The sequence below is a fragment of the Triticum urartu genome, chromosome 1A (genome assembly GCF_056163025.1).
Source record: "Triticum urartu cultivar PI428250 chromosome 1A, HENAU_Tu73, whole genome shotgun sequence".
NCBI classification, from domain to species: Eukaryota; Viridiplantae; Streptophyta; class Magnoliopsida; order Poales; family Poaceae; genus Triticum; species Triticum urartu.
In genome coordinates this window covers 531074074-531084244 of record NC_141873.1, presented here as the reverse complement: position 1 = coordinate 531084244, position 10171 = coordinate 531074074, and the positions used below count along the sequence as shown (strand labels likewise).

The following is a 10171-nucleotide window of genomic DNA, read 5'->3' as shown; positions in this document are numbered from 1 at the left end:
CCCTCCGAGCCGTGGCTCCCGACACCCCATTGCTCTTGGCAGAGGAGATCGTCCAAGACCTGCCGCTGATGGAGAGGGGGGAGGACCCCGTGGCCTTTCCGAGGAGAGCGCCGCCAGCAGCGCTAACCGGAGCGGGTCAAGGCGGCCAATCGTCAGCGGCGCCAGAGGGGCCGACCGGGGGTGAGCCGGAGGACAGAGCCGGCCTCGAGGTGCAGCCGGTGACGGGCCAGCGCGCAGGGGGAGGCGCCGCTCCGCCGGAGTTGCGCTGAGTCGCGGGCGTAGGCCGGTCGGCGGAAGATCTGGAGGCGGCCAGCACTGCTACGTCCGAGTGGACTCCCAGCGGGGGGACTAGCGAGCTGAATGTGGCGGCTCAAGGGGTCCGGAGCCGGCTGCAAGCTTAGGCCGCCCTGCTGCAACAGTTCACACAGGAGTTCCTGTCGACGCGAGCCGCCATCCGGGTGAGTCCTTCATTCTTGGCCGCTTTGATCTCTTGATTTCTTCCGTGGGGGCGCGTCAGCGCACCCACTGGGTGTAGTCCCCGAGATTCGGGCCGACTGCTGCGCAGTCGGGTCGGATCTTTCTTGACGGCTACCTTACCTTTGCTTCTTGTCTGAACTTCCAGGAATATCACAACTCCCGTGCTGCCGCCTTCAACTCCCAGGCTCGGGAGTTGAGCCGGAGGACCGACGACCTGGCCGACAGCCGAAGTAAGTACTTGATCTTGTCTGTCTCCTGTGGGGGCGCGTCAGCGCACCCACTGGGTGTAGTCCCCGAGATTCGGGCCGACTGCTGTGCAGTTGGGTCGGATCTTTCTTGACGACTCTTTCCTTACTGGTTTTTCTTTTTCTTTGTCTTCAGGGGCCAACGCCGACTTGAGGAAGGAGCTCGGCGAAGCGAAGGCCGCCCTTCATACCAAGGATGCCGAGTACGCTGCCTTGGTCCAGGAACGTGATCGCCTGGCCAAGAAGCTGGCCGACCAAGAGAAGAGCCACAAGGCGGCCCTGCAGAAGGCGCAGGATAGCGAGGCCGCCCTGAAGGCAGAGTATGAGACCAAGGCGGCGAGCTGGGCTGAGACCCGGCGAGCACTGGATGAAGGCTTCGGCCGGATCGAGGACTTGATCGATGGTAAGCCGCCTTCCTCGCCCCTCTCCTGCCCCTTGCCGCCTGGGTTTTGGCTTAACTTGAGCTGCTGCTTGTTTTTGGTGCAGACTACTTCCCCGACTACTCCGCCTTCGCCGCCCAAAGTATCGAGGCCCATCGCGAGGCACGCCGTCAGGCGGGGGCCAACATCGCGCCGGATGCGAACCGGACGCTTGAGGAGCAGCTCTTGGCTGTCCAGGCGTGGTTGCAGCCAGCTCATCGGATGCTTCGCCGGCTCCAACGTGCCGGGGCGCAAGTGTTGGCCGCCCTCTGGCCCGGCGAGACGATCCCCCACACCCCAAGCCGAACTGCCGACTGGCTGGAGGTCGCAGTCGGTCGCTTTGAGGCTTGGAAGGCGTCGGCGGCCCGCCTCGGAGCCGGGCGGGCGTTGGAGTTCGTTCGGGCTTGGTACCCAGGGCCGAGCCTGGATCAGCTACGCACTTGGCGGATGGAGGCCGAAGCGGAGCTGGAGGAGGTGAGGCCGGCTATCGCCCAGCGGGCTTCGACGATCGCCGAGTGCACCGACATCAGCGTTTTCGCACCCGAAATCGATGATGACGGTGTTGCTCAGCCGGAGGAGTGGTTCGGGCTGAACCCGGCGGTGGGCGAGGACTCGACAGAGGAGATCGCCTCCAGCGACGAGGGCGAGGATGACGAAGAGGAGGACGGCGAAGACATCGAGCCGGCTGGTGGAACAACCGGTCGACCTCAGGCTGACCGTGCCTCCAGCAACGAGGCGCGTGGAAGCGCGCCCTCTGCGGGAGGCGGTGACCAAGCCGAAGTTCGCCAGCTGGCCGCTCCTTCAGCCGGCACGACCGTCTCCGCCAACCAGCCCGGCTCGTCGGTTGCTCCGCCAGCTTGACCTGCCGTCCTTATTTTTCCGGCTTGTTGTCTTTTGAACAATCTTCATTAAGTTTTCGCAGTTCCACCCACTGGGGGTGTATCCAAACTATGTTGAATGCTGGCCTCTTGGAGGTCTTTTATGTAAATATTGTTATGTGCATGTTTGGTTTCCATTCGCGTATACTTTTTATCCTTAGGCCTCTTCATTTGCCGCCTTCCCTCTTTGGGGAGGCAAGTACTCGAGCTTTCTTGGATTGAAGTGAAGTGAATGGAAACCGGCCGGCCGGCTACTCTGGTAGCCAGTCGGCGGTGGGAGAAAAACCGGCTTTTGTTATATTAGTCCGTTAGTCCCTAGCCGTTTTTCGTGTGGGCGCCCGTTCCTGCCTTTAACTCTTGCCAGCCGGACAGCCGGTTCTTCGAACTGCGACTTTTGGCAAGAGAAGGCTTGGGAGCCGGCACACTACTTCTAGTATAACTCCAGTCAGCCAGTCCCCGAGCCGACTAGTCGAATCTGGTGCCGGACGGAACAAGTAAATGAAATGAGAAGGTCATAAGCATGATACTTTTCATTCATAGATAAGAGATGGCAGTCCCCGAGCCCTCCTCGGGGGGCCTATTGTCTCGAACTTAGTACAAAAGTTAGCGTGATACATACTGCATTTCAGCTGTAAAATCTTCGAAGGAGGTTGGCGTTCCATGGTCGTTCCGACTACTTGCCGGAGTCGTCTCTCTTGCGTGCCTTCGGCTTCTGTGCGTCAATCAGGTAGTAGGAGTCGTTGCCTAGAGCTCTGCTGATGACGAAGGGGCCTTCCCAAGCGGCCGAGAGCTTGTGCTGGCCGGTTGTTCGCTGGATCAGCCGGAGCACAAGATCGCCCTCTTGGAAAGATCTTGGCCTGACCTTCCGGCTGTGGTAGCGACGTAAACCCTGCTGGTAGATGGCAGACCGGCTGAGGGCTAACAACCGGCTTTCTTCCAGCAAGTCGATGCCGTCTTCTCGTGCTTCCTTGGCCTCCGCTTCCGTGTACATGGTTACTCGAGGCGAGTCAAACTCGATGTCAGTTGGGATGACCACCTCGGCACCATACACAAGGAAGAAAGGGGTGAAGCCGGTTGACTTGTTTGGTGTAGTGCGCAGACTCCAGAGGACAGCCGGCAGCTCATCGAGCCAACAGCCAGCTGAACGCTCCAGAGGTACGATCAGTCGGGGCTTGATGTCGGAGAGGATGAGGCCGTTGGCTCGCTCGACCTGGCCGTTTAACTGCGTGTGGGCGACGGATGCTCAGTCCAGCCGGATACCTTGGGCTGCGCAGAAACGTGCCAAGGCTCCTTTGGCAAAATTCGTGCCATTGTCGGTGATGATGCTGTGTGGCACGCCGTATCGAGTTGTTATGTCTGCGATGAACGTCACAGCAATCGGCCCATTCAGCTTCTTGATCGGCTTTGCTTCAATCCACTTGGTGAATTTGTCCACGGCGACGAGCAGATGCGTCATGCCGCCGCGCGCCGTCTTGAATGGGCCCACCATGTCCAGTCCCCAAACGGCGAAGGGCCAAGTGAGGGGAATGGTCTTGAGTGCCGAAGCCGGCATGTGTTGCTTGGAGCTGAAGAGTTGGCACCCCTTGCAATGTTTAACTAATTCTTTGGTGTCATCCAAAGCAGTCGGCCAGAAGAAACCATGGCGGAAGGCTTTGGCGACAAGTGATCTTGAGGCCGCATGGTGGCCGCATTCTCCTTGGTGAATGTCTCTGAGGATTGCAATGCCCTTCTCTTGCTCGATGCACCATTGGAGGACTCCAGTGATACTGCGTTTGACGAGTTCTCTGTTGATGATTGTGTATGCTCCGGCTCGACGTTGGGCTTGTCTTACCTCTATTTCGTCAGCCGGCAGATCTTGGTTTACTAGGAAGTTGAGGATGGACTGAGCCCATGACGGAGCCGCGACTTCTTCTACTGCCAATGTGGCTACTGCCACCAGGGTGGGCGGGCTGGGTGGTGAAATGCTGGAGTCGGCCGCCGGCTGTTGTGCTGGTGCAGTCCCCGGGCCGGCTACCGCAGTCCCCGAGTCGGGTGTGGCAGTCCCTGAGCCGGTTGCCGAAGTCCCCGGGCCGGCTACGGGAGTCTCGGGGTCGCCTGCTTGGCTCTTTGAGCCGGACCTGGCCGCGTCGGGGTCAGGCAGCACGAAGATGGAATCGGACTCTGGAGACGGCTTGATAGATGGCTTGAGGAGGCGTTGTAGAGCGACGTCGGTTGGTATTGCTTGCCGAGTAGAGCCTATTCGAGCCAGGGCATCGGCTGGCTCGTTGTCGGCTCGCGGTACGTGGAGGAACTCGCATCCTTAAAAGTATCCGCTGAGTTTTTGGACCAGGAAGCGGTAGCTCGCCATATTTGCGTCCTTGGCATCCCAGTCGCCGGATGATTGCTGGACCACCAGGTCCGAGTCGCCATAACACAGGATCCGGCGAATGCCGAGTTCTTTGGCAAGCCGGAGCCCGTGTATGAGCGCCTCGTACTCGGCCACGTTGTTGGAGGCGGCAAAGTGGATCTGTAGCGTGTATCTGAGCTTGTCTCCTTTGGGAGAGGTAAGGACGACGCCGACTCCCAAGCCGGTGCGCATCTTGGACCCGTCGAAGTGCATGCGCCAATGGGTGGAGTCGGGAGCCGGCGGCAGGTACTGGGTCTCGGCCCAGTCGACGAGGAAGTCGGCCAGTGCTTGGGACTTGATGGCGGTGCGGGGCTGGTAGAAGATCGTGTAAGGGGCCAGCTTGATGGCCCATTTCGCCACCCGGCCGGATGTGTCCCGGCTGCCTATGATCTCGGCCAGCGGGGCGGTGCATACGACCGTGACGGTATGCTCTTGAAAGTAGGGCTTCAGCTTCTTGGCGGTGACGTACATGCCGTAACACATCTTCTGGTAGTGCGGGTAGTTCTGCTTTGAAGTGGACAGCACCTCGCTCAAATAATACACCGGCCTCTGGACCGGCTGGGCTCGGCCTTCTTCTGGGCGTTGGACTACGATGACGGTGCTGACCAACCGGCTGGTTGCGGCGATGTAGAGGAGCATGGGCTCTTTCTCAGTCGGCGTCGCCAGAACGGGCGGCGTGGCCAGCATCTTCTTCAGCTCGTGAAAAGCTTGGTCAGCCTGGTCGTTCCACTCGAAGTGAGTGCTCTTCTTCATGAGGCGGTAGAGGGGTAGAGCTTTCTCTCCGAGCCGGCTGATGAAGCGGTTCAAGGAGGCCAAGCACCCGGTGAACTTTTGAATGTCTCGAGGCTTGGTGGGGATCGCCATTCTCTCGATGGCCTTGATCTTCACCGGGTTGCATTCGATGCCGCGTTCGGAGACCAGGAAGCCAAGAGCTGGCCGGCTGGCACTCCGAACACGCATTTCTCGGGGTTGAGCTTGATTTGGAACCGGCGTAGGTTCTCAAACGTTTCCTTGAGGTCTCCCAGCAAGGTGCCGCGCTTCTCCGTCTTCACCACGATGTCGTCCACGTAAACGTGAGCGTTTCTGTCGAGCTGCTTGAGGAGGCACTTCTGCATGCAACGCTGAAAAGTGGCACCCGCATTTCTCAAGCCGAATTCCATAGTCAGGTAGCAGAAGGCTCCAAATGGCGTGATGAAGGCGGTTTTCAGGTGGTCGTCCGGATCCAACTTTATCTGGTGATATCCTGAGTAAGCATCCAAGAAACTCAACCGCTCGCATCCGGCTGTGGAGTCTATCACTTGGTCAATCCTTGGCAGGGCAAAGGGATCTTTGGGGCAGGCCTTGTTGAGGCTTGTGTAGTCTATGCACATGCGCCACTTGTTGTTCTTCTTTAGCACGAGGACCGGGTTGGCGAGCCACTCAGGAAAGAAAACTTCCATAATAAAGCCGGCTGCCAGAAGCTGGGATATCTCCTCCCCTACAATCCTGCGTTTCTCCTCCGACAGTCGGCGAAGGGGTTGTTTGACTGGCTTTGCATCTTCTCGAACGTGTAGTTTGTGCTCGGCGAATTTCCTCGGAACACCTAGCATGTCCTTGGGGGACCATGCAAAGATGTCCCGATTCTCACAGAGGAAATCGGCGAGCTTGCCTTCCTATTTGCTGTTCAGGTTCGCCCCAATGACAGCAAACCTCTCTGGGTGCTCGGGGTCAAGAGGTATCTTCTTCGTCTCCTTGGCCGGCTGGAAAGATCCTTGAGCATCATGCTCCTTGGGGTCGGGGGACACGGCCGACTGCTTGCCGGCTATGGCCACGACTCGGTCCAACATCTTCTTTTCTTCGGCAATCACAAGGGAGTCGGCCAGCCGGCTGCTGGCTGCTGCGCACTTAGAGGACTTCTCGTAATCGCCGGCTACAGTGATGACGCCTTTGGTGCTTGGTATCTTCATCTTGAGGTATGCATAGTGGGGAACTGCCATGAATTTGGCCAAGGCAGGTCGGCCAAGCAATGCATGGTAAGGGCTCTCCAGGTCCACCACTTCAAACCAGATCGCTTCCCGGCGGAAATGCTCCTTGTCCCCAAAAAGTACATCAATCTAGATCTTGCCAATGGGGGCGCAGGACAGGCTGGGTACGATGCCATGAAACACTGTCCAAGTGGGCATGAGCTGCTTTGTCTTGACGTTTAGCTTCTCCAGGGTGTCACGGTACAGGATGTTGATGCTGCTCCCGCCATCTATCAACACACGGGAGAAGCGGGCAGCGCGTCTGTCCGTCGCGAGGGTGGCTTCCAGGACCAATGCATAAGAGCCGGGAGACGGCATCACCTCTGGATGGTCGGCCCGGCTCCAGCTGATGGGATTTTCTGACCAATGCATGTGTCCGGCGGGGTTGGCAGCGACCACGCTGACTTCCTGGTGCTCTCGGCGTCTACTGCGCCGGTCTTCGGGCTGGCTTGTAAAGACGATGTAGGTTGCTTGCTCGTCGGGGAATTCGTCATGCATGGCTCCGACTACGGGCCGAGCGGCCGGAGGCGGCGGGCCGGCAGGCGGAGGTGGCACGAGCCCCTCGCCTTTAGAGATTCGGGTGAGCCAATGGCACTTCCGGGTTGTGTGATTGGACGGCTTCGCGCCACTATGGAACTTGCATGGGGCGTCGAGAGTTTGCTCATAGGAGAAGGCCGGCTGCCAAGCCGGCCTGCCGCCCTTGGGCTTCTTGGGCGCGGGACGCCCTTCAGGCGGCACGTCTTCAACTATGGGCACCTGCCGACTGGCGGGAGGCGGTGCGGGGCCCTCGCGCTTGTGGTCGTTCGAGTGTGGGCGTCGGCCGGAATCCCTAGCCGGCGTCTTGGGCGTCGGGTTAAGTACTTTCCCGGACGCGTCTACCCGAAGCTCGGTCTTCATCGAGGAGTCAGCGGTGGCGTACTTGTCGGCTATGTCCAGAAGCTCGTTGAGGGTAGTCGGCTCGTCGCAGAGGAGCTTGTGCTTGAGGAGGGTGCCTTCTCGGCATCCGGCTGTGAAGTATTCTATGGCTTGCACCTCGTGCACCCCTTCGCAAGAGTTGCGGAGCTCGGCCCAACGCGTGAGGTAGTCGCGAGTGGACTCGGCGGGGCCTTGTACGCACAAGGAGAGCTGTCTGGGCTTGGGAGCCCGCTTGTAGGTGCTGGTGAAGTTGCGGATGAAGGCTTCTGTGAAGTCCAGCCAGCTGTTGATGCTGCGCGGCTTGAGGCTGTTGAGCCAGGTCCGCGCCATGCCTTGTAGCATGAGGGGCACGTACTTCACGGCAACGCGCCGGTTGCCGTTGGCTATGCTAACCGCCGTGGAGTAGTCGATCAACCAATCTTCCGGCTTCACGGAGCCGTTGTACTTGGGCGTGTCTCTTGGGAGCGAGAACCCTTTGGGGAAGGGCTCGTCGTGGATGCGGGGGCCGAAACAAGGCGGGCCGACATCGTCTTCTTGTTCCAACGCCAGGGATCGCGCCAGGCGGTCGATCCGATGGCGGGTGTTGTTCTCGCCGACTCCTTCGCGGCGGCCTAGCCGGCCGCTGAGAGTCGGGTGCGCCACTGGCGGCGGGGCGGGATATCTCTCTCCACGGGGTGGAGGCGGAGGCGGGTTGCCCCGCCATTCCATGGCTCGGGGATGGCCGTCCGCGTCTCGCTCGATGGAGATTCGGGTCCGGCTGCGGCTGGCAGCCGGCTCTTTCTCACGCCGCGCGCGGGTGTTGCTCGTAGTCGGTGTCCGGGACGTCGCGCCGTGATCTCGGCGCGGGGGAGGGCTTTCCGCGCGGGCGTCGGCTTCATGTCTCTACGCGGCTGCGTCAATCAGTTGCTGGATGCGCCGGGTCATGTGGGGGAGGTCTTCGGCCTCCAAGCCGTCCAACTCGTCTACGGCCGCCTGGGGGGCACGCAAGTTCTCGAGCGAAGTGGCATAGACCGGGCGGTCAACTCCCAGCGTGTCGGCGATGACGGCGCCACATTGCTTGACAAGGCCGGCCCGGGTTGGCCCGCCCGGGGCCGGCGTGCCGAAGGCGGCGCGGTCAGCTTCGCGCTGGTAGGCCTCAGTGAGGCGTCTTACGGAAGCCAGCCTCCGGCCCTCTGCGAAGAGGGCGAGGCGGCGTGCCTCTAGTGCTTCGTCGTCGGCATTAGCCGGGAGGGGGTGGACAAGTCGTGGGCCGCCGCGTGCGGGGCGCCGTGGTCGCTCTCGTCGGCCGGGCCGCCGTGGCCGACAACCATCACTTCGGTGGTGACAGCGTCGCAGCCACCGGCTCGGGGAAGCGGGTCGTTGTAGATCGTGACGTTGGTGGGGAAGGTGTTGAACGAGGCCGTGTCGGAGTCGACAGGCATCGGGTCGGTGGAGCCAACCGACTCCCGGTCCAGAGCGGGCTCGCTGGAGACATGGAGCTGGCCGAGAAGGTTGGCGAGGTGGTCGGTGCCCGCATCGGAGGCGAGATCGTCGGAGATGAGGGTTTTGTCGAGGAGATCGGCGAAGCTGCTCGCCGCGCAGACGCTGGTGAGGCCTTGCAGCGCGTCGTGGCAAGCACCATCGGGCGTGCCGGGCTGGCTACGCTCGCGGGGGAGGAAGAAGGTTCCCGTCCAGAACAGGTCTCCGGACGACGGTGCACCTGGCCCCACGGTGGGCGCCAAATGTCGGGTGGTAGGTGCGACATATGCCAACGGGTGGCTTATCATTGTGGGAGCCAGTAAGACATCGCCGGTGCCTGGAAACGGGATGAGGCGAAGGCATGCACGCCGGCGAATCTTACCCAGCTTCGGGGCTCTCCATGGAGATAACACCCCTACTGCTCCTCTGCGGGGTCTCCGCATGATCGCTAGATGGACAAGTAGCTACACAATGCTCCTTGAGCTGTTCGGTGGGAGGAGGAAGAAGGGCACGACTAGCTTGCTTCTTCTCCTCGTGTGGTGTCTAGAACTAGCAGGGAGTCGAACCCTTTGCATGGGTGCCCCGGGGGCTTTATATAGGCCTACCCCCCGGGGTTACAATGTTAATCCGACTGGGCGCGGGGCCCAGCCGTCTGTGACTATGCTCGCCGGCTTCTGCGCTGGCTGCTGGGGCCCGCCGACTGACGGGTCCTGCCGGCTGCCGGCCCCTTGGTCGACAGGCAGGCCCCACTGTCCAGGGCCTGGTCGGCGGCTGGTTACTGTTGCTCTATCTCGGTGACGTGGGCTTCGTCATGGTAGGCGCGGCTACAGTGCCGCTGCCCGTCGGGCGATCGCTGTAGCCTCATCGCGTCTTGTCTCCTTAATGGGGTGTCTCCTTCGAGGGAGGCGGCAAGCCGGCTGCGGGGAGCCGGCTCTGTCTTGGGCCGACTGGGGGGAGGCGTGGCCGCCTTCGGGTGTCTCTCTGCCCGAAGGGACCCACCATCTGTGGGCCACGCTGGCGGCCCGTCGTGGGTGACACCAAGGTCAGCATGGCAACAGTGCCGCGCCGGACGGGTCATGCCTACTCCGTACGGTGCACTGTGCCAGGCGTGCTCCGGGATTCGGGGGTGGCAGGCTCCACTGTAGTCACGCCCCGTCACATCGCCGTTAGGTGGATGCAAACTTTGAGGGTACGGTCTCGACCGCTTTATGGGAGCCGGCTTCTTGGAGTCTCGCGGCCGGCTTCTCGAAGTCGGCCCTCCCATGGATTTCTTCATGAGGGCTAAAGTCGGACCGCCTTCCGAAAGCCGGCCTGGGTGGCAGCCAGCAAGGGGAAGGCGGCTCCATGTCTTGGATTCTTGAGAGCCGGACGGGCTCGTAATTTTTTCAGA

The 10171-nt window shown here is 61.0% G+C and overlaps 1 long non-coding RNA gene across 1 annotated transcript; it reads left to right on the top strand.

Annotated features, from left to right (window-relative positions):
• The first annotated feature begins 408 nt into the window (after nt 1-408).
• On the top strand, nt 409-1118 carry LOC147992280 (uncharacterized). Its single transcript, XR_015615237.1, has 3 exons — nt 409-458; nt 623-707; nt 859-1118. It is a non-coding gene; the product is annotated as an uncharacterized LOC147992280 (long non-coding RNA).
• The last annotated feature ends 9053 nt before the right edge of the window (nt 1119-10171 follow it).